Here is a 9,998-nt window from a genome sequence, read left to right as displayed (position 1 = left end):
CAAAAAATGGAGAATTAAGCTTGGCCAGGCCTAAGTTAATATGGACATACAGACATGGGCTTTTAAATGGAAGGGGGGGGGGGGCGCAGAGGGATAAGAGAAAAAGTGATCTGTTGGCTAGAAACAATAGCTAATAATAAAGTCCATTACAAATGGCATATGGAATTTGTTTGTCTTGAGTCATGGGACAATTATGATAGACGTGGTAGTTTGGCTGAGCTGAGATCAGCAATTGACTTTCAAACAAGCTCTAATAACAATCATAGTGATTTCAAGAGTAAGCAACTGTGCACCACTTTATAGTTGAAAAGCATTTTTCACACATTACTTACTTTGAAAAAAATGATTCACTTTCCTTTCACTTTGGCCAGAAGATGGGTTCTCGTTTGCTGTCATCTCTTCAGAGATTTACTCTAAGAAATATTGATTAAAATGTCTAATGTTTCACTTCTCCAAAACCAGCTTTATAGGATATGGATGATATAAACACTCCAGAAGCTACATTGGTTAGCCTTGATCTCAGCAACTGCCCTTTAACACAATACTCTGAACCTCCCACATCCGAAGCTACTCTCACCGAGCCATTAGTCAACATTTAAGAACCTACTAGGCAATGCCCTACTGATAAAGCTAAAGTAAAATTTTTTAATGTTTGAAATAGGACCCATTAGTCTCAGCATATAAACTCACGCATGCTATAAATGTAAGGTTGAAACTGTAAAAAGAGTGCTGATGTCAAAACTATTTTAAATTTATAATGTTTACATAAAGCATCTCAACACGGAAAGTTAAAATAAACTATAGGCATAGATACCAGCGAAATGTTCAGCGTGCTTCGGGTAGTTAACAGATTAACAACATGAGTAAAATTATATATTTAGCCTGACACGGACATCAGCGTGGGTGATGGCTGCTGCTTCCCTCGTGCCCATATTGGCCACCCAGGTGCTCTGGACCACACAGAACTGCCCATCTGCCATCACCCCTTCCACCTCTTGGTAGTTGAAAATGAAGCTGTTGTCACTTTTGGAAGGAAACTTGCCTGGCAGATCAAGCAGGAAATGCAGCAGGAGGTGGAAGAATGTGTGGCATCAGGTGACAAGCAACCACACCGGAGTGTGGTTCTGGTTGATGAGAAGCCTGTAGGTCACTCCTATGTCCTCTACAAAACCAAGGCAGCTGCAGAAGTGGGAATTTACAGTGAGACAATTGTGAAACCAGCTTCAATTTCTGAGGAAGAACTGTTGAATTTAATCAATAATCTAAATAATGATGGTAATGCAGTTGGCCTCCTTGTTCAGCTGCCTCTTCCAGAGCACAGTGAGGAGAGAAAGATCTGCAATGCTGTTTCTCCAGACAAGGATGTTGGTGGCTTTCATGTAATTCATGTAGGGCAAATGTGTTTGGACCAGTATTCCATATTATCGGCTACCCCACGGAGTGTCTGGAAAATAATTAAATGAACTAGCACTCCAACCCTACGGAAGAATGTGGTTGTGGCTGGGAAGTCAAAAAATGTTGGAATGCCCGTTGCAATGCTACTACACACAGATGGGGAACATGAATGCCCTAGAGGTGATGCCACTCTTATAATATCTCATTGATACATACTCCCGAAGAGCAACTAAAGAAACACACAATTCTTTTGCAGACATTGTGGTCTCTGCTGCAGACAGTACAGATCTGATCACAGCAGATATGATCAAGGAGGGAGCAGCAGTCGTCCATGTGGGAATAGAGTTCAAGATCCGATAACTGCTAAACCAAGTTGGTTGGAGATGTGGATTTTGAAAGAGGCAGAAAGAAGGCTGGTGACATCTCTCCAGTCCCTGGGGGTGTAGGTCCCATGGCAGTGGCAGTGCTAATGAAAAATAAGTACCGCAGCAAAAAAGGCACTGAAGCTTGAAGAGCGGGAAGTATTGGAGCGTAAGGAGTGTGGAGTAGCAACTAACTAACTATTGTACCTTCTGTCTGTCATGAACAGCTCTCCAAGTAAGTTCAAGAGGCAGAACAGGCCAGTAGATTTTCTTCTAAAAGCCTACATCTGTCAGTGGTAGTACTCTCCTCTCTGTCATAGCTAGGTTTGTACTCACTACTACCTCTTTATACTATCACCCTTCACATTCTTTTTGATGAAAATAATCACTAATAAAAGTAATAAAACATTAAACTGAGAATCAAAGTGAAAAGAAAAACATCTGTAGGGATATAGATCAATCTTACCATAGTGGTATATTTTTCTGAGTCCAGTCAGCAAAACAGAAAACTAATTTATTACATTACAAACACCAGAGTTATTTAACACAGGAGTTAGAAGGCTAAGAGAATGCAGAGGAAACACTAAAGGAAACCCAGAAGTAATAACTGCAGGAAAGAGCTACCATATCCTAGGCCTGGGCAACAAAAGGGAGATGAGGTTATAAGAATCCAGATTCATAAAGGAGGGGCCTGGAGGAGTGAGTTCAGACATTTGCAAGGATCCCATCTGTTTCATCTGTACTTGAGGCTGGTTCTGGAACTGCCAAAAGAACATGGAGACTGGGGCAAATTACCACTGTTGGGACTAATCCTGAATGAAATGGGAAAAAACTGAGAAGTGCCTTCTCCCTCTTCCCACACCCCATTGATAAAAACCTTCCAGGAAGCCATCTGGTAAAGCAGTCTGGGAAATGTCACTGGCAGAGGCACAGTCCCAGCTGCCCCAGCCGCAGCATCACAGAGTAAAGGAAGGCACACTTACTGCTGAGGACTCCAGATAATGACTAGCTCAGCTGGCTACATCTGGAGATGAACCTAAAGATGGGGAAGGGTTTTGAGGTTTCTGTGTTGTTTGAATCTGTTGCAAGAAGATATCTAGCTCTTACTTGAAATTTTAAAATGAAAGATTTTTAAGGGAAGCTTTGATTATCAAATGAAATATATTTATATATATATTTAATATATATGAAAGGAATAAAACTATGAAAGGAATAAAACTATTTCATAAGAAAGATACCATTTTCAGGGGTGGCTGGGTGGCTCAGTGGGTTAAAGCTTCTGCCTTCAGCATGGGTCATGATCCCAGGGTCCTGGGATCGAGCCCCGCATCGGGCTCTCTGCTCAGCAGGGAGCCTGTTTCCTCCTCTCTATCTGCTTCTCTGCCTACTTATGATCTCTATCTGTCAAATAAATAAATAAATAAATAAATAATTTTTTTTTTTAAAAGAAAGATACCATTTTCTTTCACATTATGCAATACCTAGTACAGTGTTGTATGGCATGAAGAAATTTCTAAATAACTAATTTAAAACAGATTTTTACATCCAAATATATTTTATGGTGAATAACTAAAAATGGAAAATGCAAAGTGCCCATACTTTGTCAAAGGGCTGAAAATGTGCTATAAATTGGTCATGAGGAGATAAGATCAAGACACTGAACCAAAAAGTCCTGGCTTTGGACTACCGGCTCTACCATTTACTATTTGGGCAAATTGCTTCATCTTTCAAAGACTCAGTTTCCTCAATCTATAAAATGAGGAAAGGATTCCCAGATGAAGATGTGGCAGCGTCTTAAGTGAAACTAGATTAAATGGTTGTCATTAAAGAGAGCACAAAACAATAGGATTTTAGAAATTATGGATTGAAAAAGATTGAAAATTATTCAAACATAAACTTTTCACCTAAGATGTATATTTCTCTAGATCTGGGTTGATGTTACAGCTTTTCCTAAACCGAGAATACAAGCAGACGCAATAAAGGATTGGTTCATTAGAGATTTGATGCTGTTATTTGAATATGTCTAATTTGTGGAAAGTATAATATGCTGGATGCTGTGCTAACCTCTCCCAAGAAAAGCCTAACTGGTTGGCTCGCACAGTCATAAACTTGAGACACCACCAACATACACACAAGCAAAGTATGTTCTTGGCTTTGGGACTGCCATTGCTATTTGCAGAGACTAGTGATGTTTGCCTGATTCCAAGACAACACAAATTACTTCCGTCTTTGTTCAAATTTCATCTTGGATTGTTGTAATCAAGTTTTTTGGTTTGTTGACGCTGTTTTCCAGCCCTGCGCAGTTCTGGCATGTCATTTGAGGCTGGGTTTCCCTTTGTCCTTACATTTTTCACTTCCACTTTATAGCTACTCACTGAATTCTCCAATGCTTTGGCTACTCAGGGTGTATAGATCTAAATATCACTAGATATGATGGTAAACCTACGCACTGGTTTTAGTCATTCACTCATTCATTCTTAAACTTATACATTTATTGTCTTCCAAATATTGAGTTCCATGCTTGATGCTGTATATACATAAACGAGGCAATATACTTGCCCTCAACAACATCTAGAAAAGGAAAAGGACACAGAAACAGAAAATTAAAATACACTGAAAAGATTTTAAAACAAAGAGACTTCAGAGAGGTAAGAAAAATAGATAGATCCTGGAGGAGTTCAATTTTATATTCGTAACAACTCCAGAAATTTTAGCAGGAGGAATGTTAGATGTTATCTTCTCTAGGATCTAAAGAAATCCTGGGACGCCTAGATGGCACAGTTGATTATGCATCTGACTCTTGGTTTCAGCTCAGGTTGTGATCTCAGGGTTGTGAGATGGAGCCCTGCATCAGGTTCTGCATTCAGCACAGAATCTGCTTAAGAATCTCTCTGCTAACCCTCAAAATAAATAAAAATAAATCTTTAAAATACATAAATACATACAACCCTAGCTAATTTTGCATTTTCCCTGAAGACTCACCCACTGCCTTTTGTACGTGTGGCTAGTGTTTATGTGTACATCCAGGTGTCTCTCTGTGAGTTGTTGTTGTTGCATCACTAATACTGTTATTGTGTTGTTTTTGTTAATATTTTCCTTTTTGTTCTTTGCTACACAGATATGTGAATTTGGTAACTGCTCCTCACCCTGTATTGCCAAGGAAGTCCTGGGTTATATGAAACATTCCCTTGAAATCAGATCTTGGTCACCAATTGACAATCAACATCCTACTATTAACTCAGTGAAGAATACAAGTTACAATACTTGTTGGAGGTAAATAGTTTAAAAATAAACTGATACTGGTCAGAATGCCTAAAATTAACAACACAGGAAACAACAGACATTGGCAAGGATGCAGAGAAAGAGGAACCCTCCTAACCCTCCTACACTATTGGTGGGAAGGCAAAGTGATACGACCACTCCGGAAAACAGTGTGGAGGCTCCTCAAAATTTTAAAACTAAAAATACCTATGACCCAACAATTGCACTACTAGATATTTATCCAAAGGATAAAAACAGAGATCTGTTATATATATAATGGAATACTATGCAGCCATCAAAAGAATGAAATCTTGCCATTTGCAATGATGTGCATAGAACTAGAGAGTATTATGCTAATCAAAATAAGTCAGAGAAAGACAAATAACATGATTTCACTCATATGTGCAATTTAAGAAACAAAACAGATGAGCAAAGGGGGAGGAAAGGAAATATAAAATAAGATAAAAACAGAGAGGGAGACAAACCATAAGAGACTGTAAATTCTAGAAAACAAACTGAGGGCTGTTAGAGAGGAAGTGGGTGGGGGGAAGGAGTAACCAGGTGATGGGCATTAAGGAGGGCACTCAATAGAATGAGCACTGGGTGTTATAAGAAACTGATAAGTCACAAAATACTACCCCTAAAATTAATAAAACACTGTATGTTAACTAAATTGAATTTAAATAAAAAATTTTTAAAATCTCATTTTGAAACATGAAGAGGTGTAATAATCTCATTCAGGGCTTCTCAATCTAATCTAATCTCACTACTGAAATTTTGGGCCAGGTAATCTTTTGTTGCAGAAAGCTGCCCTGTTCATTATTGAATGTTTAGCAGTATCTATGGTTTCTACTGGATGCCAGTAAGATCTCACCCAACAAGTCATGACTTATCAAAAATATAACCAGACATTGCCACATATCTTTGGAAGCAAAATCACACACAATTGAGAACCACTGTCCTAGTCAAAGTGCATGTGTCAGGTTAGCTGACCACTTGAGAGTCGACTCTCCAAACAACTGTTTTGCAGATTATAGAGATATCTGAATAGTTCTGGCACTATTCGCTGGGACTTTTAAATTCTTGATATGGTTCCCAATTGTGAATGGATCTGAAATGAGGATATATACAAATAACCATAATTACAGATTAAAGCAATAAATTATTGAGTATCTAGAATTTGGCAGGCAAGGCAGCAGCTGATTTACATGAAAGTAGTGTGCACTGAGCAATTACTATGTGTCCAGTAAATAAATATTACATCCATTATCTCATTTAATTTTCTCAACCTTATGATATAGACGCTATCTTTATTCCAGTACTACAGATAAGGAAACTGAGGTTTAGGAAGGTTAAATTGGAACTTCTAATCAAAATGCTCAGCTAAACTGACACAGGAAACCAACACCTTCTATTACCACAAAAACATAAAAATGCTAGATTAAGAAACATACACAGTTTTTAATTAAAATTAATAGTAAAGATTCAAAGCAAGAAATGTTATTCTGAGACCCAGAAATGAGAAGGGAATACACAGTAGTAACAGAATATTGAGATCAGGTGGGTATAATGACATCACTGGGGTCTGAGATACTAATACTCTGACAGAATACTGGTATTAAAGCCTCTGAATAAAGTCAGAAGTCGGGAAAATCCCCTTGGCAAAGTTCCACCTACTAACAATATGGCATTATTATAAGCCATCGACCCTGAGCCTTGGATGGAAGATGTCTTCCTCAAGAGATAAGATTTCCCAGCTGACATCTAGCAAAAATGTAATATCCAAATTTGTTTATGACTTGCAGGGAGACACAGAGCTAAAAAACTAACATAAAAACATCTCCAAAGTGAGTGAACATATAGGACTATATCAGAAGTAGCTATAAGGGCGCCGGGGTGGCTCAGTGGGTTAAAGCCTCTGCCTTCGGCTCAGGTCATGATCCCAGGGTCCTGGGATGGAGCCCCACATCGGGCTCTCTGCTCAGCAGGGAGCCTGCTTCCTCCTCTCTCTCTCTCTGCCTGCCTCTCTGCCTACTTGTGGTATCTGTCAAATAAATAAATAAAATCTTTAAAAAAAAAAAGTAGCTATAATCAATAGGGTAATTTCCATGGATCAAAAAAAAAAAAAAAAGAAAGAAAGAAAGAAACCTGAACAATATATAGTTCCATCAAGAAAAGAAATATTAGTGTTAAATTTTAAGAGTGGCATTTAAAATACTGAATTTTCTACTTACTTTAATTCTCCAAGTGACACATATATTAACCTCTATACAACTAGTATGTTTATAGCAAGCAATCAATAATTGTCTATTTACTCAACAAACATTCTGGAGCATCTCCTAAATGTAAGGTGCTAGGCTGAGTAAGACATGGTACTGGTCCTTATAGAACGCAGATTTCAATTACTTTCCTTTTTAAAAAATGTATTTATTTTTATTGTGGTAAAATACACATAAAATTTACCATTTTTACCACTTGTAAGTGTGCAATTCAGTGGTATCAAGTACATTCACACTGTTGTGCAACTGTCACCACAATTCTTCCGCAGAACTTTTTCATCACCCCACACTGAACTTCTGGACCTATTAAACGATAATTCCCCAGTCCCTTCTCCCCCTGCCCCAGGTAACCAATGGTCAACTTTCTGTCTCTGTGAATTTGACTAGTCTAGGTACATTGTATCATTACAACAATGCGATATTGTTTTCTCATGTCTGGCTCAGTTCACTTAGCATAGTATCTTCAATCTCCATCCAAGTTGTGGCCAAGTGTCAGAATTTCATTTCTTTTTAAGGCAAAATAATGTTCTGTTGAATGTATACACTACATTTTGTTTATCCTCAATTACTTTTAAATGGCTAATCTCTCATTTTCTTTCCTTCAAAGAGATAGTGTCTGTCACATCACAGTAGCTCCCCCCGATGCCAGGTTCCTGCTTTCGCTGCCACCCCTGAAAGTATAAGGTGCTCTTTTTTACGATTTTTGTTTTCAAAACGATTCCTGACCCTTCTGTATTTCTCTTTATAAGTCATCGGAACTTACAGGTGTCTTTTTCTAAGGTAATATTTTCTAGTTTATGAATAGTCAGAAACATCAAATTGGGCAATTTCAGGTATGTAAAGAATTCAATCTGAGCATCAGTTCTTACTGGTTTCTTCGTTTGGGTAGTATCACTAGCCCAGCCAAGACTATACTGCCACAGTGCATTTTGCTCCAGGACCAACGTGCCTAGCTCTCCAACATGTTTAGATACCCTTCTCAGTTTCTGAATGTAGCTTATTCTCCCTGTTTTATTACATTCATTCTTTTTTGTCTTCAAAAACAAAAAAATAATAAGCTGAATCAAACTATAAAGCATTTAAGAAAACATTGCCTGAGTAGTCAACAGAAGCTGAAGAATCATTAATAACAGGAATAAAGAAAGATTTCAAAATAATATAATTGTCATTTTATAATATCCAATGAGGGAGAAAAAGAAACAAAACCCTAAAGAAAGAATATTATTAAAGGTGGATGCTGGGCGGGGGGGCTCCTGGGTGGCTCAGTCAGTTAAGCAGATCACTCGAGATTCTGGCTCAGGTCATGATCCCATGGGTTATGAGATCGAGTCCCATGTGGGGCTCTGTGCTCTTCATGGACTTTGCTTGAAAGTCTCTCCCTCTCTCTCTGCTCCTCCCTCCTCCCTCCCTCTCTCTCTCTCTCAAATAAATAAATTAAAAAAAAAAAAAAAAGGTGGATGTGGAAAACAAATTTCTTGAAATCTAAATTATAGTCATTGAAATTAAAAAAAAAAATCAATAGCTAAGATAAACAAGATTCCCCTGAGAAGACAATCCCTGAATAGAAGAGAGCTCTGCAGGAATCATCCAGAACATAGTGTAAGAGAGAGAGAAAAATATGAGAGTTTAAAAGACATGGTGCTCATTATATCACAGACTTGTTTTTCTTATCCCTCATCCTGCTCTAGTTTTGTGTGTATTCATATCCCATAATGGGAGAGATGGAGGCAGGCTTGTGCTCCTTTAATAAATTCCAGGCCCTATAATAAATGTTCACTACCACTCTAATCCCCCCTGCTAACACACTTACTGCTCATGACCTAAAATTTGGAATATGACTGTGCTTTGAAGGACTCTGTGGGCCACCTAGACTTAAATCCACTTCTCAGAGAGACTACATTGGATAGTGAATATTTTGTACTCTCATTTTTATATCAAAAGGGCCCTCCAGATGGTCTATTTCTTGTTGGCTCAGCCCAAAAACACATGCATAAATCAGCAGCAAATTTGGTAATAGGACACAACATTTGGAATCAAAATGATCCACTGACATGATCATGCTGTGTTTCCTAGCCATGCTTTGATCTCTCAAATCATAGCAAAACTCACTTCAAAATAAAAACATGTCTAAATATGCCATTCTAATTGTATTCAAAAAATCAGATTCATGAACACTTTTCAATCAAGCAAGTATTTTACTATTCTGTGTAGAAATTACATGTGCTACTGTCACTATGGGTAGTTCATGATTTTCATAAGAAATCGAAGTTCATCTTAATGTGATTCTTTTAAAATTAGAAATGTTCTTCTTAATTGATGAGGCTGCTGTAATCTTTTCAAAATCTTTTTCAAATGTAGTTTATCTTATTCCATAATTTTTCTTATTACTGTTTTTAGACATAAGTTTCCTTGGAAACAGGACTTTCAATGGACTTTAGCCCCAAATAGGCTAAAAAATTGCCTTTATCCATTTATCATTTCATTGTAATTAAATCTATATGATGTGGTCTGTTCTCATGTATAGTGTCTTGTTTCCATGGTAACTGAGATTTTTTTACCACCCATACTTTGAAATGCCTTCACAGTATTTCTTGATTAACTCATGAGCCCAAAATTGCATTTTGTAAACTTACATGTAGTGGAACTTATAAAGAAAGACTGTAAAAAAATTATCTTGTTTTCTATTTCTTTGAAATTTGCT

The 9,998-nt window shown here is 37.6% G+C and overlaps 1 pseudogene; it reads left to right on the top strand.

Moving 5' to 3' along the window:
• The first annotated feature begins 906 nt into the window (after positions 1-906).
• Positions 907-1,955, top strand: LOC132015715 (bifunctional methylenetetrahydrofolate dehydrogenase/cyclohydrolase, mitochondrial-like; annotated as a pseudogene).
• The last annotated feature ends 8,043 nt before the right edge of the window (positions 1,956-9,998 follow it).

The sequence above is a fragment of the Mustela nigripes genome, chromosome 1, assembly GCF_022355385.1.
Source record: "Mustela nigripes isolate SB6536 chromosome 1, MUSNIG.SB6536, whole genome shotgun sequence".
In the NCBI taxonomy this organism is placed as follows: Eukaryota; Metazoa; Chordata; class Mammalia; order Carnivora; family Mustelidae; genus Mustela; species Mustela nigripes.
The sequence above is the reverse complement of the archived record's forward strand: the minus strand, read 5'-3'. Positions and strand labels throughout refer to the sequence as shown.